Source organism: Symphalangus syndactylus, chromosome 6, assembly GCF_028878055.3.
Source record: "Symphalangus syndactylus isolate Jambi chromosome 6, NHGRI_mSymSyn1-v2.1_pri, whole genome shotgun sequence".
In the NCBI taxonomy this organism is placed as follows: domain Eukaryota; kingdom Metazoa; phylum Chordata; class Mammalia; order Primates; family Hylobatidae; genus Symphalangus; species Symphalangus syndactylus.
Window position 1 is genome coordinate 111136611 of NC_072428.2, and position 26196 is coordinate 111162806.

Sequence of the window (26196 nt, forward strand, 5' to 3'; positions counted from 1 at the left end):
TCGTTTTATCTGCTTTAATTTGCTTCTCTTCCCAAAATTATTCTATATCCAAGACCTTATTATTTATACTTTTGAGCAGATAGGGAGACAAATTTGCAAATCTTGTCCATACTTTTATCACAGCCCTTTATTCCTTCTCTGTCTTTGGTAAAATATGTTTCAAATTTTACTTCAACACTTGCAAATTACCTAAACATTGTGTGCATGGGAATTTATAGAAAGCTGCTTTCTCCATAACTTTAAAATTTTATTAAATAATATTTGAATGTTGTGTGTGGGACACTAGCACTTATCTGTTTTATAAAATGAGTCCTGATAGCTCTATTTGAAATTCCTGATATTTTATGCATCTATGAAAAAGCTGTCCTTGGGCCAATATAATTTTTTAATTTCCTGGTGCCCAGAAAGCTGAACACCAGCATAATACATATTCCTTACAAGATTTCCAACATATAGGACATTATACACACATCTACCAAGATTATCAAAATCAAATATCAAATGTTATAGATACCTGCAGTTTACTGAAGAAAGTCTTTTGTGAGACCATAAAAAATAAAAAAATTATGCATCCTGTAAATTTGCTTTAAATATTTTTATCTTAAAATTTTCTTACATGCTTAGCAGTCTAGTGGTTCTGGTTTCATCAAGCAATCAGTAGCTGGATTTCTTTCTTTTTATTATACTTTAAGTTTTAGGGTACATGTGCACAACGTGCAGGTTTGTTACATATGTATACATGTGCCATGTTGGTGTGCTGCACCCATTAACTCGTCATTTAACATTAGGCGGATTTCTTACCCAATATTTCAAGTTGGTTAAATTTATCTTGTCTTTTCTAGAGGAGAAAAAAAATTCTTGACCCAGTTTCTCAAGACGGTCAAAATCCAGGATATTTGTTTAAACATATATCCAATGTGCTGGGTCATTGTGCTTCAAAAGAGTCTGCACATTAGTGTGGTCTACTCTGATACTTCCTGCTTCCCTGCAGCATAAGCTATAAACTGGCCAAACCTGGGCCTGCCCCTGGGCTCTGAAGCACATTCATTCATTCTAGATGCAATTTTCTAGGGTACAGTGGGTACCCACAAGAGTATAAAGGTAATCAAAATAGACATGATTTTTCTCTCCTGCTTTTGTGGAGTTTATAATATATTTTATGATCTAGATATTAAATAAGGATCCAAAAATAATATAATAATTACAGATTATGCTAAGTGCTGTAAATGAAAAGCGCAGACTGCTATAATGGACAATGGTAAGGAGCCCAATAGGTCGGTAGGATTGTCAGAGGACATCTCACTGTGAAGGGTATATTTCAACTAAGAGGAAGCCAGTTTTGAGAAAGGCTGGGGTAAGAAAATCTCAGGTATAGAAAACTGCTGGTTCAAAGGTTTGTGGCAAGAAAGAGCTTAGCACTTTTGATAACAAAAACGAAACAGAAAGACCAGTGTGGTGGCCGGGCACGGTGGCTCACGCCTGTAATCCCAGCACTTTGGGAGGCCGAGACGGGCGGATCACGAGGTCAGGAGATCGAGACCATCCTGGCTAACACGGTGAAACCCCGTCTCTACTAAAACTACAAAAAAAAAAATTAGCCGGGCGAGGTGGCGGGCGCCTGTAGTCCCAGCTGCGCGGGAGGCTGAGGCGGGAGAATGGCATGAACCCCGGGGGGCGGAGCTTGCAGTGAGCCGAAATCGCGCCACTGCACTCCAGCCTGGGTGAAAGAGCGAGACTCCGTCTCAAAAAAACAACAAAAAAAAGAAAGACCAGTGTGGTAAGCATGGTTGAATAAGGGAGAGGGTGATATATGAAGAGGATGGACAGGTAGATGGGGATAGATCACATGCGCTTTGTAGGTGATGGCAGGAGTGTTAGGTTTTGTGTTCATTGCATCTAAAGGCACCTCAGCCTCATAATCTCCAAAATTAAACTTGTGATCTTGTCTGCATCAAGCAGTTCAGCCAAGAGCAGTAAACACTCTAGGTCTTTCAAACAGCTTTAATTTAACAGAGAAAATTACTTGCAGGTGATAGAAGAGTTGAGAAGCAAAACAAAGTATAGTTTTGCAACTCAGAATTATAAAATCTCTAATAACCAGCAGGGACAAAGAGATGAGCTGACTTTTCAGGCCCTGGTGCCCTCTCACCCCATTTTACAATGTGGCCATAAAGTTGGGAAACATAGACTTTATTTTATTTTACAGATGATGCAACTAGACATTATGTGCCTCTTGATATGATGCAATGAGGAAGTTCACAGGACTTCCTAAATAAATGTAATGTTCATGTTTTGTTAGGCTCATAATTCAAACAAACCAATTGTTTAAAAACATAAACAGTAAGAGCAATTTAAACACTGGATATTTGCTTCTATTAAGTAACTATTAATTTTTTCTAAATTTGATTGGTATTTTAGTTGTATAAAATAGTGTTTGTCTTTTAGAAATATATATCAAAGCATTTATAGATGAAATGATACAATATCTGGTAATGACTTTACAATAACCCAGTGAGAAGAAATCAGGGAGTAGAAGTTTAGATAAAGTAAGATTGACCATATGCTGATAATTGTTGAATATGGATGTTCAATCCAAATTTAGTATTTTTTTATTCTATGGGTACATAGTAGGTGTGTGTGTGTGTGTGTATTTATATATATATATATATGTATGTATATATATATACACACATATATATATATATATATGGAGTACATGAGATGTTTTGATACAGGCATGCAATGTGAAATAAGCACATGATAGAGAATGGGGTATCTGTCCCTTCAAGCATTTATCCTTTGCATAACAAACAACAAAATTACACTCTTTATTTTAAAATGTACAATTCAGTTATTGTTTACTGTAGTCACTCAATCTAAATTTAATCTTTTTGTTTTGTTTGAACTTTTCTACAAATAAAACATTAAAAATAAATACATTTGTGGGAATGAATGACACATCCTAGAGAGAGATTGTGAGGAGAAAAACTGAAAGATTCCGAAACTGAGCCTTGAGGATCATAGCATTTAGTGATGGGGAAAGGGGAGAATCAGAAAAGGAAACTTAAATGGAGGGGTAAGGACAAAGAAAGAAAATCAGGAGAGTGTGGCATTGCAAAGCCAAGAAGGAATGGGAGTAGTGGTAAAATACAGGAATGTAGCTGAGAAATAGAGTTAAGCTGGGGACACAAAAATCCTTCTCATCTCAAGTGTGATTGAGGCTCAGATACGCAATTATGTCATTGGCAAGAAGGTGTAAAGAGGAGAGAAGAGAAGACTAGGATCTGAGCTTGGGTGAGGGAGGTAATGCTTCTTGCACATGAGTATTTGACTCTGCCAGGTTTACTACTAAAGAAAATTGAGGCAAAGCCTGGGCAACAGTAACCTTGCTTCCCATTTGTCATCATCCCTTGTCTGATTATCTCAGGAGCTGCTAATTAGCAGAATAGTGACTATGCCTTATAGCAGGATCTGGGCATTTCTGAGTCCTTCAGACATATTATCAGATAATGGTGTTCCATTCTACCTTTACTTCCAACATCTTCCTTGCTCCAAGATATCTTTCTTCATTTATGAAGATGAAGGATACTTTGAAGCCAGTATGAAAAAGTCCTGTAAAATCAGTGAAGGTGTATTAATCCATTCTCACACTGCTATAAAGAACTACCTGAAACTGGGTAATCTATGAAAAAAAGGTTTAATTGGCTGACAGTTCCGCAGGCTGTATAGGAAACATGGCTGGAAAGCCTAAACGTACTTACAATCATGGCAGAAGGAGAAGGGGAAGCAAGCACATCTTCACATGGCAACAGGAGAGAGAAAGAGTGAAGGAGGAAGTGCCACACATCAGTTCTCATGAGAACCCACTATCATGAGAACAGCAAGGGGGAAATCCACCCCCATGATACACTCCCCTCCCACCAGGTCACCAGGTCCCTCCCCCAACACTGGGTATTACAATTCAACATGAGATTTGAGAGGGGACACAGAGCCAAACCATATCGGAAGGTTTGTTAGAAAAATTAATTTAACCATGATGCCTCTCAGTTTATGAAAAATAATGAGTTTGCCCATAGTTGATTTTTAAAGTCACCACAATTTTTGGAAAAGAAATGACAGTGGTTCTAGCCATATTCTTAATCTACTTTCTTATGAGGTTTTATATATATATATATAAAATTCGTATTTATTGCCTACTTTATCATCTTAACTCTGCATCCATTTAGGAAATAGATACAAAGATTTACTTATTCATTCCACAGATATAAATACTTGCAGCAAGTATTTCCTGAGTGCCTACTGAGCATCAGGTACTATTATAGACACCAGGCAACAACAGTGAACAAGAACCAGGCAGCAAACAAAAAGAGACAAAAATCCTTGCTTTTGTGAAATTTACATTAGGGTTGAAGAAACAGTTAAAGACTTTTAACAAGTAAATATACAATAGGCCACATAATGATAAGTGCTCTGAAGAAAAATTAAACAAGATAAAAAGTCAGAGAATGAGAAGGGACACTATTGTAATAGTGATGAGAGAAGCCCATTTGATGAGGTGACATTTGTGCGGAGACCTGAATGAAGTGAGAAGGGAAGCCTTTCAGCTATCTGGTACAGGCACATCCTAAGCAGAACAACAGTGAGTGCAAAAGCCCTGGGGTGTGCACATGCTGGTGATTTGAGAAACAGTGAGTAGAGGGGGCATTGTGACCCTGGCAAATAGTGAGGTAGAGAGTAGAGAGAAAAAAAATGAGATGGGTGCATAGACGTTGGGCAATGGAGGCAGATCATGAAACACCTTTCAGACTATGCTAAAGACTAGATTTTAGGCCAGGCGCGGTGGCTCATGCTTGTAATCCCAGCACTTTGGGAGGCCGAAGCGGGCGGATCACGAGGTCAGGAGTTCCAGACCAGCCTGGCCAATATGGTGAAACTCTGTCTCTAGTAAAAATACAAAAATTAGCTGTGCATGGTGGCACGCGTCTGCAGTCCCAGCTACTCGGGAAGCTGAGACAGAAGAATCACTTGAACCCGGGGGGGAGGTTGCAGTGAGCCAAGATCGCGACACTGTACTCCAGCCTGGGCGACAGAGCGAGACTCTGTCTCAAAAAAAAAAAAAAAAAAAAAAAAGACTAGATTTTATTGGACAGGGGTCAGAGGGATAGGGTGATTTTGAGAACAGGCATGGCATAATCCGATTTAGTTTTTAAAAAGATATGTCTGTATATTTTAGACTAGATAAGACCAAGATTTTCTCATTTCCAGACCTGTGTGTTCCAGACATTAAACTGCCCCTAATCCCAAAAATTATTTTCAGGAAATAATTTCAATTCTAACTTTAGTAAAATTAGAGAGGCAATGTTTTCCTAGACTCAGGAAAACTAGAAAATAAAGAAAGAAAGAAGTAATTTTTAAGAAAATACTTTTATCTACTTTTATTTTCCAGCATCGGAGAAATACATATCCTTTTTTGACTGTCAAAAACTTCTCTTTCAAATAGTACAGTCTCTCAAAGTCTGAAGAAATGAAAGCAGCTCGGATTAGTCTACCACATTTAGCAAACATATAAAATCTGAAACCTGAATGTGATGACAGGATTTTATTAAATCCTAGTGAAGTCATCTAAGTTAAGTTACAAATTATTTTACAAAAGTCACACACATACAAATCAGATTTTCCCCATCCCAGAGTCAGTGCTGAGTTTTAAAGCTTGTCTGGCCAGTCTTGGCTGTTATAGTATTGTTCCTTTAGCCTATAAATGCCAAGGTTACTTGGAGGTAAAGGCCATGTGGTTATAGCAAAATAGAGAATTAATGGAATGAGGAAAATGTTCCAAAATATTAGAGGATAGGTGCTTGGGGGAAGAAAATAAAAGAACTGTTTGATTCATGCTTTTTGCCACCTTTTAGAACATAAACGGCAATCCAAACTCTTCAAAAAACACCGAGCATAGAAAAAGACACCGTTTTTAGAGTTTAACAAATAGTTTGCAGATTTATAGGGAGATTCATGCCCTGGTGAGCAAAGGATACCATAAGCCTACATCCTGCAGTCTGCAATTAGGAATGTTAGAGGAGACTTTTTGGAGGAAGTGACATCTGAGATGATTTTGAAGGACCAGCACAAGGCAGACTGAGGAGAAGAATATTATTTTTGCTAGGGAGGCCTTTGAATTGAAACTTGGGGTTCTTTCTATGGCCGTTGAAATAAAAATGCAACAGCACAGTTATGTACAATCTGTGTCCATTTTTTATTCTCTCCATCAGTTCTCCAGATCCTTCTAGGGTGGTGGAATGCCTGTAGCTTTCGGACTAGTGTGGCAAAAAGGAAAAGTTCTAATTCACTCAAATTTGGGTGGTTATTGGTTGCATGCCTCTGTGGTTATTTTTTGTAGTTTTGGGTCCAAAACTCTGAGAGGTATATCAGTTTCAGACCTTGATCAAAATTTATTTTTAATTGGTGAGCTCATCACAGAAATTGAGAAAGATGGTAGAAAGGAAAAAAGGAAATGCTATTATTTAAATAATTCAGTTTTTAAACTTTCCTTCAACATTATTTCCCTGGCTTACCAACAAACTGGCACTACAGTTAGGTCCACAATAAATATTTCATTTTAATCAGTGTTGTTTGATCTCTTGTCTAGATGGCAGCAAACCAAAACACTTCCTTGACAATAAGTGATGTAAGTAGACCTTACAAATACATTGAAAATATCTTGCACAGTTATCCCATTTCTGGCATTATGAGTAAATTAGAGACCCAGAAGCAGAAAGTAATGAAATTGGAGAGGTGAAATCTGTGAAGCTTTGCCATTATATTTGAATCTGCAACTATTAACTACCATGTCCACTGGCCATTTCCTAAATATAATTGGCTCTTTCTTGGGTCATCTTATTCTTTCACCATTTCCCCTCATCCTTTCCTACAAGTCATGTATGCATATAGAGTTTGAGTATCCCTAATCTGAAAATCCAAAATCTGAACTGCTACAAAATTCAAAACTTTTTGAGTACTGACATGAGGTTCAAAAGAATGGTCATTGGAGCGTTTTGGATTTCAGATTCTTGGATTAGGGCTGCTCAACTGATAAATATTTACTGCAGATATTCCGAAATCTAAAAACATCTGAAGTCCAAAACACTTCTGGTTCCAAATATTTTGGAAGAAATATACAACCTATAAGATGGATGATATGCATGAGTGTACATGCTGCTTTGGGTCTGTGCTCTCTAGAATCAATCAGGACATCCCTCAAGTACCAGAGCTAACCTTAAGTTATTCTTTGTACCTGACACATAGGTTAATATGGTGAACAAAATGTTTGGCACATTATGTTTAAACTTGAATAACTGCAGGTCAGGCTTTGAGGGGTAAAGCAGACCAATAGTTATTTGAAAGGATAGAGAAAATTTCTGGGAAAACTATCTTTTATTCATTTCCTCACTTGAATACAAAACATATACTGTAAAATAAATAATATTCACACCCAATGACAAAGAGAAGACTCATATCAAAATTTTAAGACAGACAAAATAGATATGATTTTTATGTTTTCTGTTGAGGAGAAGCAGAGCACTTCCCCACTGACTTTCTGACAATTTGTCATCAGGCTCAACCACGTATTTTCTGGGAACTTGATCAAGTAAAATCATTCTGGGACACCAAAGTGCTTTCAAAACCTAGATCAGGTTTCCTTTTGGATCGGGGATCTGACCAAGAGCATATAGAACTCTTAAGATGGATTAACTTTTACTCTGTTCTTCTGATCTGTTTCATTTATCATGTAATAAGTTGACAAAGGGACTGAAATACGCAGAGACATGGAATTTTGGGGTTACCCAGATAAACCTCCACTGACTCAGTCAAATTTGTGGTTTATATTTTAGCCATTGCTATGGTTAATTTCTATTTGTTTTTACAATGCATATGAACAAATGTTTGATGAAAAAATTAAAAGAGAAGAAACCAAAAGTGAAATGTGAGCGCTGTTAGACTGGCCAACATTTATTAAAGATACCAAGCTAAATGACGGAAAATTTGAACAATCTGGGTTACTTTAGTTGAAAAAATAAACCATTTATAGTACCCTAATACCTTTTAGGCTTGTTTGAGAGATTTAAAAGTTTTGCTTTCTTTTGTGTCAAAGTTCCTATTGGGTCGCTTCAACTAATAAAATCAAAATCACATTAATTCAATTTCTTCTTTAATTGCTTCTTCTCATGGATCACCTGAAATTCCAGCAATGGCGTGGTATTCTCCAAGATTCTAAAGAGTGGGCCAGAAGCAAACGAAGGGCAGAGGAAAAGTAGGAAAATAGAGAGAAGTTGCCATTTCTGAGCAACTACTATGTGTTAGTAGGTGCATAGCCTTTCAATAACCCCACTATGTAAGTGTTGTTAACTCTACAGAGGAGGAACTTGAAGTTTTAAAAGGCTAGTAACTTGCCCAGGGTTAGTGGTAGTTAAGATTTAATCCTATTTCTGATTTATGTTAAATTTCTACTACTTTATATCTCCTGTAAAACTCAGGTGTAAGATTAAGACATGCCTGATAGAAAATCTCAGAAATAAATCAGAAGTATTTTCTTATATGTATATAATGAAGTAAGAGTTAGAAATTAGCATCTGTGGACTTCATTTATCTGTACAGTCATGGCCTCTATTTACATGGATGAGCAAGCACTCTCTCTCTCTCTCTCTCTCTCTCTATATATATATATATATATATATATATATATATATATATATATATATTTTTTTTTTTTTTTTTTTTTTTGAGACAGAATCTTGCTCTGTTGCCCAGGCTATAGTGCAGTGGTCTATCTCGGCTTACTGCAACCTCTGCCTCCCAGGTTCAAGCAATTCTCCTGCCTCAGCCTCCCAAGTAGCTGGGACTACAGGTGCCTGCCACCATGCCCAGCTAATTTTTGTATTTATTTTAGTACAGACAGGGTTTCACCATGTTGGCCAGGCTGGTCTTGAACTCCTGACCTCAAGTGATCCACCTGCCTTGGCCTCCCAAAGTGCTGGGATTACTAGCACGAGCCACTGTACCCGGCCTATGATATATTTTGAAATGATAGCAGTAAAAAGTGTTCATGGCACTACCTGGATAATGCTGATTAAATATAATTTAATTAAAATGGACCAAAGTATAGATTTATTTTACCATTTTTTTCAGGTGATTGAAGCAGAGCATATATGATCTCCACATATCAAGACTGTAACTGATGATTATTTCATTTACCAGCTGTATGGTTTGGGGTTTTGGTTTTTCTGTTAAATCTGTCAAGCTTTTAAGCTCAGTATGTCTCATTGTTTATTTAAAAATGTAATATGATGTGAAGGATAGAAATGAATTCAAGTGTGTGTATTGGGACTTTCTAATGTCTCAAAATAAGTTTTTAATTTTTATAAATTCATTAGAGAGAACTAAAATGATCTGTTTTTAAAAACATCCCTTTCTCTCATTAGTTGTTTGTTTTTTGTTTTTCTGTTTTGAGACAGGGTCTCACTCCATTACCCAGGATGGAGTGCAGTGGTGCTTTCACCATTCACTGCAGCCTTGGCCTTCAGAGCTCAGGTGATCCTCTTGCCTCAGTTTCCTGAGAAGCTGGGACTACAGGCTTGTTCCACTATGCCAGGCTAAAGTTTCTGTTTTAAAAATATGGAATTCTTCATGAATTTGCATGTCATCCCTACACAGGGGCCATGTAATCTTCTCTGTATCATTCCAATTTTAGTATATGTGTTGGTGAAGCGAGCACCATTAGTTTTTAATATTATGATTTTCTTGCTTAGTATACTACAATGTATAAAGTACCATACTAAAGTCTCCTGTTTTATTTGTCCATTAATTCTTTCAAAATAGGAGATACAAATAGAAATATGTAAGACCCCAGACTTTTAATAGACATGATGAAATATCTACACAGATATCTATAATATTAACCCAGGAAATCTTTGTGTAGAGTTAACAGCTTGATTTTGAAGAAACATAAGCTAGTTTAAAAATATTTTTGCTTTATTCTTTCCATAGTTTAATCACTATCATTTTAAATCACCTTTCATTATATGAAAACACATATTGAAACAAAGAACTGCTCATTTTCTAGTGATTACAGATACATCAACATAATGTTGATAATTCCAGCAAAAATTTAATTTTAGAAATCTGATCATTTTAAGTCAAAGGAGAAGTACATCTAACACACTTATGCTAGGTTGAGAATATGAAGTACTGCTTTAAATGTTTGCTATGGAACCAAATGTAGAAAAGTTTAGACGAGTCATGGACCAATCATTACTAAATTCACCTCAAGGATGTTTTCACTCTTCTCTACTTGGTAATAACCACTAAGGGAACAAGGAAATTTACACACATATCTAAGAAATGTGAAGGACTTCCAGACAGATATGCATTTTGAAGAAAACATTTATCTTCAATGTAAAAAAATTCAATAAATATAAGTTAATTTTTCTTTCAAAAACACAACTTGCTACTTATCGCCAGTATCTCGACTTCTAACAAAACCTCAAGCTTGGTTGGTGTTTGGTCTGAATGTGTGTTCCTATGAGTGTGCTGTAAATTGGCCTTGGAGAAATAGGGGTTTTCTTGAATCCAGGAAGCCTTGCTGTGTTGTTTGGCTGTTAGTTGGTGCCTTGACTATAACACATAAAGGGACTATGTGGCTTAGGTTGCCGCTTTCCTAGAAGGCGGGGGGAGATGGTGTTCAGTGGGTCTGCTGCTTGAGTAGGCCAAAGAAAACCTTGTTGTAAGTAGCGCCTCAGGGTGGAATACATTCTTTGCCAAGCATGTCATTCAGTTTTCAGAAATAATTTAGCTGCTTTGGGATGTGGAGAGCAGGAAGGAATTTTGCTATTGGCTGCTGGAATAGTCCTGGTGAATAAAATGGTGGGGAGAAGATTGCTGAGAACAATCTGTTGCTGGGAGCTGGGGGGAATTGAAACTTCAGTCTGCTCAGTTGGCACTAGCTGTATGCAGTCTGTTATGGGCCCTCTGAGAAAGCTACCTGCAGGCTGCTACTCAGTAAGCAAACAGCCTCCATTGTACCTTCTGACTGCTCGCAACTGTCAGGCAAATGCTTAATCAGCAGCTTTTGAAAAAGAGCATGATTAATAAACCCATAAAACTCTCTTCTCTGCTTAAAGCAGCAACTGTGTGGCAAAATCTATTAGACTTAGTTAGAGACCATTATAGTAGAGAAAATAATTTATTAAAGGGCAGATTTGTAGGCACTCTAGGAAAACAGATTTGGCTGGACTTAGTCCTGTCTCCCAGCTGTGAGAATTAAATAGGAGTGTGGGGACATGTAAAATTTAGTGCAGGACATAGTTATAAGACAGCAGGGAAAATGCTATGACTGAAAGGCAGCAGCTCTCTATGAAATGCACATTGATTTTCAAAGGCTGAAGAGTGTTTCTTCAGTTCCCCGTGCTACTGTACGCTGACAGAGAATAGATGAGACCGAATTTTAGATCACACTAAAGTTTCTTTTTTTTCAGCTTTATTTTTAAACCTTTTTCCACAAGTCTAGCTCATTAGAGCAAGAGAACTTTAATGAGATAATGGGCACAAAGTCAATCTGGAAAGTTAAAAAACACGATTTGGTTGTCGTTACTGGACTGAACTCAATTTTCGTTTTGTGTATGTTTATTAAAGTTAAGGATATCAAATATAAATGTTGATCAATGTTTGCTTCTCCAGAATTGCACACTAAAATAATGCACTTTCATAAAGTAGCTAATCCACAAGTTTCCAGTTCGTAGAGCTTTGTTTTTACTTTAGTTATTCCTTAAAAATAATCTTTTTTTTTTCTAGAGAGTACCCAATAAGTCCTGGTACTATTAAGAGAGCCTTCCTAAAGTAGGTTTTAAAAGTAATAGCAAATTAGTGCCTTGACTCTCATTTTAAAATGTATTACTTTATGCTCATTTACTTACTGCTTTACTCTATAAATGTTTGTTGATCATGAGTAATACATGAGATCACATGAAAGTACTGCCAGGGATTAAAAAATAACAACAGTATCACTAATACCTTTACTATGACTGCTGCTATGGATAACACCAAATTACTTACAAAGGGCAAACTATACATCAAGCACTGTTCTCAGCACTTTACAGAAACTCATTTATTCCCCACAACAACCTTTAGAAGTAAGTCCTATGGTTATCCTTCTTTTCATACTTGAGGAAACTAAGGCACAGGGAGGTTAAGTAATGCCCCATGTTAAACAGCTAGTAATGGGCAAAGCTAGGATTTGATTTAGGCAGAATAATTGCCAGAGTCGAGTGTGTGTATATGGGTGTGTTATGTGTGTGTGTGTGTGTGTACGTGTGCACACGCGTATGTGCTTAATAGAGGTAACAGTAGAAGAATGCTTAGAAAAATGCTGAGGGCAGAGGCTGTAGAATTCTAGCTATTGAGAGAGCCGTGGAACTGACTTGAACCATGAACTTTGAGTAGGAGCTGGATGTGCAGAGATAGAAGCTGAGCCTGGCAGCACAAGAGTAGCAAAGCAAGCTGTCCAAATTGCCTCATCTGTGGAGTATACAAATTTGATTATGGATGGTAAGGCCAAGCTAGTAGATGAAACCAAATTGTAAACCAAAGAATCAGACTAGTAAGTGTGGCTTTTGTTTAATGCCAGTGGTAAATCATTGATTTTTTTTAAATATTGGGGAGATACGTTCAGAAATGTGTTTCAAAGTTTAAGTCTAATAACAATGTGTGGTTAGATTGCAATAGAGAAAGGCTGACGTGTTTAGGATAAGATTACAATAAAAAGTCAGAAAATAGTGTTGGGGGTAGCAGTTATTACGCAAAAGACAAGGGGGTGTCAGCAGAGTTTTTTGGTTTATTGTTTAGGAAAAAAATCACTCAGTACCTTATACCTTGGCATTTATAAACTAGACAATCTCAAAAAATGTTATTGAACCAAACTGACAAAATAAGAAGGCTTCTTTATTCAAATACAAGCTTCTGAGTGTCATGAGCCCACATCTTTTTTGATGCCTTTTTATAGCTAAAAGCTCCTCATTTTTGATGGTTATGTTCGGTATGGTTTCTTGTGCACATGCTATGCTTCTGTGTGAAAGATGAGTAAATCAGATCCATTTTCATTGCAGTTTTCCTCAGATGGCAAGTGTGAGTGGAGCAAGCACACTTTTGCCTGATTGGAAGCACCTGCAGTTTATTTGCCATGGTGTTATTCCCTATTTTTTTGCCCGGACTCATACTTTACAGAGTGCTGCCCAATCCTGCTTATTTTCCTCTCACTGCAACTTTCATATCAGCTGCCATTGGGGTTGTCTTCTTACTACTCTCTGAAATTCACTACACCAGAAGCTTCTCTGCAGCTCATGTGAAATGCAGCTAACTCAAAGCCCTTCATGTAGCTGTAGATTCAGGTGGTTACAAGATACCACGTGCTGGCATAATGATTTCACAAATATGGCATGACTTATTAAAGCATGTGATTTTATTTTAAGTTTCATTCCTATTGGTAACTGAATACACTGTCTCTATCGGTTATTTCTGAGCCTGTTGCATGGACCTTCAAATCTGGGAAGATTCCTCTGAAGCAAATGTGATAGTAGTAGGGATTTTGACTTCTGCTTTTTTCCCCTGCCCACCAAGGAGTGGTAGTTTAGGTCATGAGAAACAGTGATGATGCCTTTGGCAAATTAGATTCAATGCCAGGGAATAACTCTACAGTCTAAGTGCCCAAAACTATTGAAATTCACAGAAATGACATCGGAATGATTGCTTTGAAATAGGAATTGCAAGTGCACTTTAGCATTTGTAATTGGGGAGCTAAGAAGAACATAACAAGGGGTCTTAGACCATCTGTAGAAGCACAGCATTACCAGGTGTGGTTCTCTATTATTTATAGGCTGAAGTAGTGAATGGACAGTAAGAACAGTCCACACATGGGGTATAATAATGAGTAAGAAGTGTGAACACCTTGGAGAATAAGATTCAACTCACTGGCTTTCCCAACCATAATAATTCAGTCAACAATGTTGAAAATGTTTTCATTGGGTATATGGTCTTTCTGTGTGCTATAGAAAAAATACAAATGTAGGGCTGAGCGTGGTGGTTCACACCTATAATCCCAGCACTTTGGGAGGCAGAGGTGGGCAGGTCATGAGGTCAAGAGATCTAGACCATCCTGGCCAGCAGGGTGAAACCCGTCTCTACTAAGAATACAAAAATTAGCTGGGTGTGGTGGTGCACACCTGTGGTCCCAGCTACTCGGGAGGCTGAGGTGAGAGAATCGCTTGAACCCGGGAGGTGGAGGTTGCAGTGATCTGAGATCATGCCACTGCACTCCAACTATAGAAAAAAGTTTCTATTTTCTAAGGCAGTGTCAGCCAATGGAAAGATAATGTGAACCACATCCGTAATTTTAAATTTTCCTGTAGCCACATTTTTTAAAAATAAAGAGGGGAAGTTAATTTAAATAATATGTTATTGGACCAAATATATCCAAAATATTTTGTTTCAATATATAATCAATATCAAAATTACTAGTGAGAGAGTTCACATTCTTTTTTTATATTGTCTTCTGAATCTGGTGTGTATTTTACACTTATAGTGCATCTCATCTGAGACTGGCTGTGTTTCAAGTGCTCAGTAGGTTACAAGTGGCTCATTACTACCATATTGGGCAGCACAATTCTGGGTATTTAAAAAGCCAGCTGGTATAAAAGGTTTTATATGATGACAAACGTGCATACATGTAAGATTTTTGTAACATTATCATATTCATCATTTAATGAATCAATTAGGGCAATGTTTCCAAGAGTGTGGCCTGAGAAACATCACTTTTCCTATAAGGTATTATGTAAAAAGTGGTGTGCAAGGATATAAAATCAGAAAATTCTGGGTTAAAGAAATTTTCTTCAGCCTCTCTGCTGGTGAAAACCTCAGGTGTGTCAATGCATACTGTGGATTTCCAAGAGGAGAATGTGTATACATTTCCTATTCTTAATTCGTTGTGAAATTGTTTTTTCACAGAGCATCTCTTGGGCCTAGTGTTACAAGGAATATACTGTGGAAAATGCTGATTTAAGCCTCAAATAAGTGATACAGGAATTTGGAAATTGGAAAAAGGCAAAATGGAGAGGTTCTGGGAGCCTTTTTGGGAATGTGGGCGTACCTTCAGTTAATTCTTCTCAAGTGTGTACAGCAGAACTTATTACAATATTTGGCTTACTCTGTACTTGGCTGTCTCCCCACAAATTTTAAAGTTTTTAAAAAAAGAAAGAGTCTTACATTTTTATCCCACATTGGACCAGGCACAATTATCAGCAAATATTTGTTGAATTGAATGAAACAGAAAGTTCGATACAGACCAGTGCAAAGTGGGGAACCTAAAGAGAAACAAACTTCTCTAGCCCAAGAAGAGAAACAAATCACACCAAGAAGTTAAGGTCAATGAGGAAATGACAATGAGAGCAATAGTGTCATTGTAGCAGCAAAGGGTCTCTCAGACATTCAACCTCAGAGTCATTCACAGGAGAATATCCACATTAAAGGCAAATCAAAAGAGGAGGGAGCAGTGAAGAGGTTAGATAGGGCAAGGCAGAGAATCACGTGTTGAAAGCTAATAAAAACCTCCCTTCACTGTAACGTGTGGGTGTTTCTGCCTTTAATAGAGCAATCTCTAGGTTTTTGAGAAAATCAGATCTGAGATACAAGGTAGGAGGAGGTGCACATCAGATGGGAAGGTCAAGAACCAGAGCTTAGAGAACAAACTCTAGAAAATGTACTTTTCTATCGAGACACCCCAAGAAAGACAAAGTTATAGAAATAAATTATTATCAAGACCAGCCTGGTCAACATGGTAACACCCCGCTCTACCAAAAATAAAAAAGCTAGCCTGGCTTGGTGGCACACACCTATAATTGCAGCTACTTGCTAGGCTGAGGCAGGAGAATTGCTTGGACCTAGGAGGTGGATGTAGCAGTGAGATGAGATCACACCACTGCACTCCAGCCTGGGCAACAGGGTGTGTGAGATGTCATCAAGAAAGAAAGAGAAAGAGAGAAAGAGGGAGAGAGAGGGAGAGTGAGAGACAGAGAGAAGGAAAGAAAGAGAAAGAAAAGGAAGGAAGGAAGGAAGGAAGGAAGGAAGGAAGGAAGGAAGGAAGGAAGGAAGGAAAATTTAGAGAGGAATGCCCAGAAAATTGACTTCTTTCAGCTTTTTGTTGCTTTTCTCACACCTAGATAGGGAGCAATTAGCTCATACCTCTACCTGGTAAGCCCTCTAGGAATCTAATTTCTGAATGCAGTTGTAAATACAGCCCTTCACAGAGGAAGACAGAAAGGAGAAGGTAAAGCAATCTCAGTTTCATCTTCCGTCCTCCTCTCCTCTACACCTAATCTGCAGTTTATATTTTTTCTTATCTGACCAACCCTCCTTTTAGAAGTAGACTTCCACCTTAGACTGAACACAAAAGAAGAGAAAGATTTCCTCTATTTCCTCCGTATTCCACCACTGACAGCAATTTTTAATGTTAGATAAAACAGAAATACGGAACAAAATTGAGTATGCTAATGAAAGTTGGGTATAGTATAGCAAAATTAATCCTGCAGCCATAATTGTAGTGAGAGACCATTCCCAGAACTTCTGGATACAATTCAGAGAATAATTTTTCCTATTCTAGACTTAGACATGAAAAAGAAAAGGCAATTTTCTTAATTCTACTCTCAGAAAGCATCTCCAGAACATTACCTCTGACCTGGCTTCCAAACACCAGACATACTCTTTCAGCTTGTCCTTCCAAAGTTTTGGCCACCCAAAGAATGCACCAGGCTGAAGATCAAAGAACTCTGCTGGTTTACACTTGGCTGCTGGGACAGCTCTGTGTTGTGCCTCTGCTGGAATTAGCGCTGTCTTCATCAGAGGAGTCAGCCACAAGAATACGGCAACCAGTCACTGGAGACAGGAGGAAGTGGAGAGGATAGCCTCAGTGCAGTGTAAAAGCTACGCTCCCTGCTTCCCAATGGGAGAAATGGTTGCCATAAGAGGGTTTAAGCCTGGGAGAGCCATGGGCATCTTTTGGAGGTAGTCTTCTATCTAGAAATTGTGATCACCATTAGGTCATGATCACAAGACAGTTGTTTCAAGAAAAAAAATACTTTTCTATAGATTTTTTCTACGGTTGGGCTCCAGAATTTTAAAAACACATTCTGACTTATTATCTCAGTTGACCCTCCCAGTAAATGAAGCAAGATTGGGGGTCACTAGACTGATGGAAACTTGAGGACAGAGAGTATCCTGTTTCTCTTGTACCTGCCATCCCTAACACAGCACCTTGCAGTAGTGAGCAGTCTGTAAGTATTTGTTGAGTAAATTAATAGATACCCATTTTGCAAGTGGTGAGCCTGATTGGGAAATAATTAACAATCATGCCAAAAATAGGAAAGATGTTAAGTAGCTGAGTCAATGCTATAATCCAGGTCTTCTGATTCATTTTCCAAAGAGCCTCTAGGAAGGCTTATGGACCCAGTGAGTTTTCAAAACATGTGGTGGTTCACCAAGTGCCTTTTTTTCTAGAATTATTCCCTCCTTCTGGCTTAGGCTCTTACTAATTTCTGAAGCCAGTTGTTCCTATTTTAAGACCCACTGACTCGCAGCCCATGATAAATAAATATGACACACCTGTCTCACCACCCGAGGACATGATACATCCTTTCCAAATCTTTTCCACTCTTCTCACGCTTTCATCCCTATGCCCTAAGTCTCAACAGATTGTTAAGAAGATCAAAGTCAGCTGGTTTAAACCTACATCTCCAAATCCTTCTATACCTTCACAGATCCCTTCTCTAAGAGGGAGCTGTCTGTTCTCTCAGAGGCTAAACCCTCCACTTCCCTCAGACCTATTACTTCCTTTCTCCTGGGAGCCTGGGTCCACCAATTAATAATTCTTCAAACTTATCCCTTCTACTGCCTCCTTCTTCTCTGTCAGCAAACATACAAATCACCCCCATGTTAAAAAATAATATTTATCTTTGTGACTCTTGGTCATGTCTTACTATCTTTCCCTTTCCTTCTCTGTCAACAGATAGACCCGTCAGCATGGCTTCCACTCTGACAACAGACCATTCTATATCATCTCAAATGCCACGGTGGCTCCCTAATTGCCCCTGTGGGCCTTTTCCTTGGTTAAGATGCCAATTGCTCTCAGTGTAGTTGAGCAGCAAGGCCATCACCCTCTGTCTCCCTCCTGTGCTGTTTCTGACTTCATGGTGCTGAGGAAACTCTGAATTTTCTGTCTGAGGGAAACAGGGCCACTGAAATTGTTAACAAGTGTATAATAACAGGAGGAATTCTGACTAAGTGTCATGGAGGGAAAGGGTAACTGTATTAAATGAGTAGATTATGAGGCTGTGTTTTGTTTTGGTATTCAAGAGCAGAGGAATAGAAGAAGAATAAAGAAAGAAAAAGGATGGGAAGCTGCTTGTCAGTTGCGTGTCACATGGCAGGGTTGGCTCTAGGTCTTGGGGCTGTCCACGCAAAGGGCCAAAAGAGGCAAGACACCCACTTCTCCACTATAGCGCCTACATTTGCACCTGCACTCAGTGAGGGTTCCCAACCCTCATTTTCAGGGAAGTGAGGAGGAGAAGCTCAGAAAGGAGAGATCCACCCGAGTCTGTATTTCCTCAAACACCCCACATTTCAGAACTCTTGCAGGAGAACTACCTACTCTAAAAATCTCTTTTGCCTATTTAGTGATGCCTCCATTCTAAACTCTTTGTTCCAAAATTGGAGAGGGGACCACTGGTTTGATTACAGATTAGGTTAAAAAAAATTATATCCTTTCCTTTCTTGCTGCAGTGGCCAGAAGAGGCTGAGCAGATTGGAAGTCTAAAAGTCCATAATAGTTTTACAAAGTAGAAGCCCCTGAATGAGAAAAAGGATCAGAAAAGAGATAGGGATACTGAAGGAAAACATCTCTAAATAAAAAATATTGGAAAGGCCCAGCCTCACTTATTGTCATCGTAGAAAAGGTAGAGGAAATTGTATACAAGTATATTTCAAGTCCACCTGTCCACACACACCTACAGGCAGCCATATGTCAGACTTAGTTCCTGTGGGTGAAAATTAGGTGCCCTACCTGCCCAAATCTGAACTGATCCTCCAGAATGATAGGCAGAGCAAATCACAGAACCTGAACAGTGTCCACATTGTTTTCCTTGTCCCTTCACAGAGAACTGGTCAGTAGCCCCAATGATCCAAAAAGGAGAGGCACATTATCTCATTTCCCCTGTATACAATACTAGTTAAGAGTGGAAAGAATTATAAACAGAACATTACAGCTTCATTAAGCCCATGATGCAGGTCAAGTTTCCTGGCAGCCAGTTCTGCCCCAGGCTAGTGCTAGACATGTAGTCATTTACAGGCAGAAATAATAGAGGATTATATAGTCCTCTCTGTGCAACATGTGTTGAAGCTTTATATAGCTATTAATGTTCCTTTCCTGCAGAAAACGGTCAGATAAATATAACCAAAAGAGGGTCATTGCCTAATCCCGATGATTCAAATGGGTGCTGCAGGCCACCTCCATAAAAGAATTGGTTTTCTTTTCTGGGATGCAGTTCCTTTTCATTATTAAGTAAAGAAAAGAGTTATCTCTCTGGAAAGCAAGGTTTATTTTGCTGATGAGGATTTCAGATGAATTTTAAATACTAAGAAAACTAAATTATTAAGCCTGTTGATAGGTATAGTAATTACAATTTTTATTGATTTTGAAGATTTTTTCTTAAATTTATCTATGTCATCAAACATGAAAAACCTTTCCATGTTTTATGAGTGCATTAGAAATGCTGTCCTTTATTAATCAGAACTGGAAAAATTATATCATTTTTTACACTGTGGGATTTTATACATCCCACTCATCTGTCAATGAAGCAACACTTACTTCCATTTTTAGTAAGTTAATTATTTCATCCCTCTTATATTTTTCACCCTCTAAGTAATTGAGTCTTTTATTCAGTTTTCACACTGTTGAAAGATTTCACAGTCACTCCTCACTTGATATTTAGGAAACTCTATTTTAGGTACATTTGGTATTATCTTTTCTTTGCACTTTCGGAGGTTTCTAGTGTTGTTTTTGTTGTTTTTACTTATTTTCTATTCCTGAAAACTGAGCTTCAATTAAGACAGATAATTTGTTCTTTTAGGAGTCCTGAAATGAAGAATATAATTACATATTATTTTAAATAAATAAATAAATACAATGTATGACGTTCATTTTGCTGAATTTTCTTGAAACTCTCAGCAGCACTCAGCTCTAGGATTACAAGGTTTGAGCTAACATTTTTCTCCCTTTGAAAATTTTGCAAGCACAAGACACTGTAAGAACCTGTTCAGTTCAAATGTAATTCATGTAATTTAAATGCTCAGAAATTAAAAGGCTCTTTAAAACATGGATTGGAAGCAAGTAGAAAGCTGAAGGTTACCCAGCCAATTCATTTATTACCCTAAACAGGATGATAAAAGCAGATTTTGTTCCAAACATAGGTCCTAATGTCCACGAGAAAGGAAATTCATTCCATGGACAGGGAAGCCCCCACTAGACAGCTGCTTTTTCAGGATTTTTGTATTCAGGCAAATGTAGTAATCCGCTCCCTCTATGTAAGTATGGGCAACAGTAACCTCCCTTCTTCTACCTTGAAATCTAAGTTATGTCAACATTCAAAGAGTTTCAACTGCTAAAGATAAATACCCCAAAAAGGAAAAGAGGGACCAAATGCATAGAAGTGGGGCACAGAGCCTTCCTTGAGATGCTAATGAAGACAAAATAATGACATTTTCTCAATAAGTTTTAGATAGGTAATTAAGAAACTTTGACCTCTATTTCTCCAAAAGGCAAGCATTAACTAGGCCAAAATGGGCAGCCAGGCATTGTGAATATTAATATCACAAAAAGTTAATTCACTTTACAGAAGGATATTTTGCATAATGGAACACACTACTGATCTAATTAGAATATAGTTTTCTTTACTAAAATCTATTAACTTTTAAAGCATGTTTCTAAGATATAAAACAGCCATGATGACCTTTTATTAATGGTTGTTTTAATATTTTATTGTTTTTATTACAAATAATACAAAATGTATGTAATAAATCACTGCATGTTCTTTCTAATCTTGCCCCAGACATCACAGTTTGGTATATATCCATCTAGCCTTTTTATTATTATAAATATTTGCCAAGAAATGATACAATTCAATACAAACTTTTGTTTGTAACCTCCATTTTTTTACTTACAATATTATGAATATCTTTCTAGATCAGTACATACTAATTTGTTTTTAATGTTTTTTAATGACTGAAAAAATACTGAGAATCCCTGAAGAAAGAAAAACAAATTACTCATAATCCCACCACTTAAAAAAAACATGTAAAATGCCTAGTGAACATCTGTTCTCCACCTATCCCATCGTACTCAGTCACACTATGCTCTGAGGTTAAAGAGCATGTAACAGTTGAGGGCATGTTCTTCAAGATTTTGCCCAAACTGACACTGACATATTTATATACACACCTGCATACATTTGTATTTTAAAATGAAAATGAAACAATGCTACAATAGTGGCTTGCAGCTTTCTTTTTTCTCCAACTTAATATATTTTGCACATTTTTTCAGGTCAGGAGATATGAAATTACCTTCCTCTTTTAAATGACTACATAATATTTCATTTTATGAATGTACTGTTTTTATCTTTTTAGTCATTAATTGACATACATTCAGATTTTCTTATGCTTTGCTACCATAAATATTGCTACAATGACCATCATATTACATATAAATCTTTGTATTCTTGTACTCATTTCTATAGTACAGATTTCTAGAACTGGAATTTAAAAAAATTTTAAGTGAGAATTTTAAACTTTAATATGCTCTGCTAATTACTGTAAACAATGTATAAGTGTGCCTGTTTCCCCACAGTCTCACCAGCTAATGCTAGTTAACATCATTATAAGTTAAAGTAAAAAATATTAAACAAATGGTCATCCCAGTCCTGTGACTTAGTGACAAAAATTGCACAGGGAAATGCTTCGTTAATTTATAGGTGTTGCTTAGAGCTATTGATTTTTCTTTCCAATAGCAATAATTTCAGGTTTTCTTATTTCCAAGGAGGATATCCTTACATGCCAAGAAGATGGAAGAGAATTGAAATTTAGTACTGATAAAGTATATGTCTTAATACATATCATATATTGAACAAGGCCAACGTGACTTAAAACCTATATTTATTCAGCAGATGCTATTGTCTGTGTACTGTCTAGGTTTTTGAGGTCTTGGGGAAAATCCAAATATATTACAATAGAGCACAATAGGTCTGATAAAAGTGTTATAACACTGCAGCAAAGAGAACACAAATTCCTTTGGTCGGGAAGGGGAATGGGTGTGTTTTTGGAACCCCAAACTCTTCTCATGTGTCCAGCCAGTTACCCAAAGATTTCCAACTTATCCTAGATTATTCCCCCTCTCTTTCAGTGCTCATAACTTCCTTTTACATAGCTCTTGTATCCTGGCTCCTTCCCCATCAACCTAATGCAGACTTTTATCACCTTTCCCCTGAACAATTATAATAGCCTCCTAACTCACTTTCTACCTCTAGACTCACTTGTCTTCAGTCTAGCTTTTGTTTTTTTTAAGTATGCAAATCTAATTATGTTGAGATAGCCCACCCCACCCCCATCATCATTAAAATCCTCCCACCATGTCCATGGCATATTATCAGGATAAAAAATAATAAATGGCTACAGTATGTAATGTACAGCTTAATTTTATTTTATATATTACATATATGCATATGTAATGGATACCATGTGTGTAGTATGCATATGAAACATAGTACTGACTAATGCCAGATAAATTCCTCAAGCTCTATAACTGCTGTTTGTTCAGAATATCTATTACCAGATAAATCCCTCAAGCTCTATAACTGCTGTTTGTTCAGAATATCTATTAAATGAAACTTATACTATCTAATTCACAGATATGTTGTATAAGGTACTAATGTGATTAGTGGCACAGAGTAGGACTTTAATTCTAATCATGGTCACATTTATTGAGCCCTCACCATTTGTCATGCATGGTTCTAGGTTCTTTACATGTATCCCTTCATTTAATCCTCTGAACAATTTTATAAGGCAGCCCTTCACAGAGGAGGAAACTGAGGCAACAATGGGTTGGATTTGTACAGGGTCACAAAGACGGTGAATGGTAGAGTTAACATTTGAATTATTTAGTCTGACTCAATAGCCTCACACTTAACCACTGTGCTACTAATAATATTAGATCTGAATCCTGCTGTTCTCTTGTCATCGTGCCACCCTTGTCACAACAACTCTGGTTTCCAGTGTTCTGTATTCAAGTGAGTTTCACAGGTGAACTCCACAGTGTATGACCAATGTTAGGGGTACAACAAGGGGCAGCATCTGATGCAGCATGTAAAATATGATTAATATTTTTCAGAAAAGGAATCCTGTTTCAAAAATTGATCTACTAACATAGTTCACAGTCTGAATAATGATGTGCAGGAAAATTGCTATAAATGAACAAAGGAATGGGTGTATTCACAGAATACATGAGTATAGCACATGCATAATGTATGACCTATGGAAAAAGGAAAGCTTGCAGCTAATTCAAGATCTTATTCATTCCCAGGAGTGATTTTGTTGTTGTTATTGTGCCAGATAGATGTCTATCATCACAAAATATTTATTTTGTTTATAATTTTAAGAAAATAGTAAATGGATGACAATTGCTTCCGTATATCAGTGGTATTTTCTTTTTGTTTTTGGTCCCTGTTGCCACATATGAGTTTTTCACTAATGATCCATCATCACATAAATGGTCTCACATGATTTCTCAGGTCATTGTTTTTATATAACTAGTCATTGGAACAGCTGACTCAGTTATATAGATTTTTCTGGTCATGGGCTCTTTAACAGATAGTTAAAGATATGTCACCAAAAATTACTGTCTCCTCAGGAAATTAAAATTCTCTGAGATGGCTGAATTAGCTTCCATAAAAGCAATGTTAATTTGTTTCACATATTTTTATAGTCAGCTTTATGAAACTATAAAAATTTGTTTGTGGAACATCTTACTATTGACAGTGAAATTAGGAACTATTTAAAAGTGTTTGCCAAAAGTTACTTTAGTTCTGGATATCTATATGTAGAAAAATAAAACTAGACCCCTATCTCTTACTATACACAAAAGTCAAATCAACATGAATTAAAGACTTATATCTAAGACTCAAAACTATGAAACTACTAAAAAAAATTTGAGGAAACTCTCCAGAACATTGGTCTGGGCAAAGATTTCTAGAGTAATTCCCCAAAAGCACAGACAACTAAAGCAAAAATGGACAAATGGGATCACATCAAGTTTAAAAACTTCTGCACAACAAAGGAAACAATAATCAAAGTGAAGAGACAACTCACAGAATGCGAGAAAATATCTTCAAACTATCCATTTGATAAGGAATTAATAACCAGAACATATAAACCGTAGAAACAACCCAAACAACAGTAGAGGAAAATCTAATCATCCAATTTAAAAATGGGCAAACAACAATAGAAAAAAATCTAATAATCCAGGTTTTTCAAAATGGGCAAAAGATCTGAATAGATATTTTTCAAAAGAAGACATAAAAATGACCAACAGGTACATGAAAAGGTGCTCAACATCATCGATCATCAGAGAAATGCAAAACAAAGCTACAATGAGCTATCATCTCACCCCACTTAAAATGGCTTTTATCCAAAAGACAGGTAATAACAAAGGGAGGCGAGGACGTGAAGAAAGGAGAGCCCTTATATGCTGTTGGTGGGAATGTAAATTAGTACAACCACTATAGAGAACAGTATGGAGGTTCTTCAAAAAACTAGAAGTAGAACTATCATGTGATCCAGCAATCTGACTGCTGAGTATATACCCAAAAGAAAGGAAATTAGTATATAGAAGAGATAGCTGCACTCCCATGTTTAGTGCAGCACTATTCACTTTAGCCACAATTTGAAATCAACCTAAGTGTTCATCAACAGATGAATGGATAAAGTATAGTACACATACACAATGGAGCACTATTCAGCCATAAAAAAGAATTAAATCCTGTTGTTTACAACAGCATGGATGGAAATGGGAGACATTATGCAAAATGAGATAAACCAAGCACAGAAAGACAAACTTCACATGTTGTCACTCATTTGCGGGAGCTAAAAATTAAAACAACTGAACTCATGGAGATAGAGGGTAGAATAACGGTTACCAGAGGCTGGGAAGGGTGAGGGGCTGGAGAGTGGGAAATGGGGATCGTTAATATATATAAAAATGTACTTAGAATGAATAAGATCTAGTATTTGATAGCACAAGTGACTACAGTCAACAGTAATCTATTGTACATTTTTAAATAACTGAGGGAGTACAATTGAAATGTTTCTAACACAAAGAAATGATGAACACTCAAAGTGATGGATACCCTATTTACCCTGATGTGATTATTACACATTGTATGGCTATATCAAAATCTCATGTATCCTACAAGTATTGTATATTAGTATCCTACTATATACCCATAAAAATAAAAAAAATTAAAACACACAATAAAGAAAAAAATTAGTTTAGTTGATCTACACCATTCTTTTTTTACTTTGCTAACTTCCAAAAAAACTTTATTTCATGGAAGATAATTTGGGAAATGTATGACCTTTCTAAGAATTATTATATCATTCTTATTTCCATAAACTTTTTAGAGTACAATTAAAATAGGCTTTTGAAATTTTATGTAATACTATAGGGAAAGATAAAAAATAATGACCAACCTATTGAACAGTTTATCTTCCTAGATAGTATTTTTCCCCAATTAGTAGCCTCAGCTGTTAAACTATTCTGTCATATACACATTTCCAATTAAAAGGAACACCTGGGGCAAGGCAGAGAGACTCACTGGGAATCAGTAGTGTCTAATGCTACATCCATTTTGGTTTTGACCTGTTGAAATTGGCGAACTCGATGGAGCCTTAAAACACAGTTGGCCTTTTAAAGATAAAGCAGAAGAGCCACATAGTATCCGATCTGGGCAGAGTAACAACTACAAAATTCTGAAACACAGCCAGGCCTCTGTCTTTAAAGCAGTG

The 26196-nt window shown here is 37.0% G+C and overlaps 1 protein-coding gene and 1 non-coding gene across 2 annotated transcripts in view; one reads left to right on the forward strand and one right to left on the reverse strand.

The window, feature by feature from the left end:
• The window catches only part of CPED1 (cadherin like and PC-esterase domain containing 1), a 314315-nt gene that overhangs the window by 202557 nt on the left and 85562 nt on the right, over positions 1 to 26196 (forward strand). The window lies entirely within an intron of this gene.
• LOC129485502 (U6 spliceosomal RNA) lies at positions 9661 to 9766 on the reverse strand. Its single transcript, XR_008658654.1, has one exon. It is a non-coding gene; the product is annotated as a U6 spliceosomal RNA (small nuclear RNA).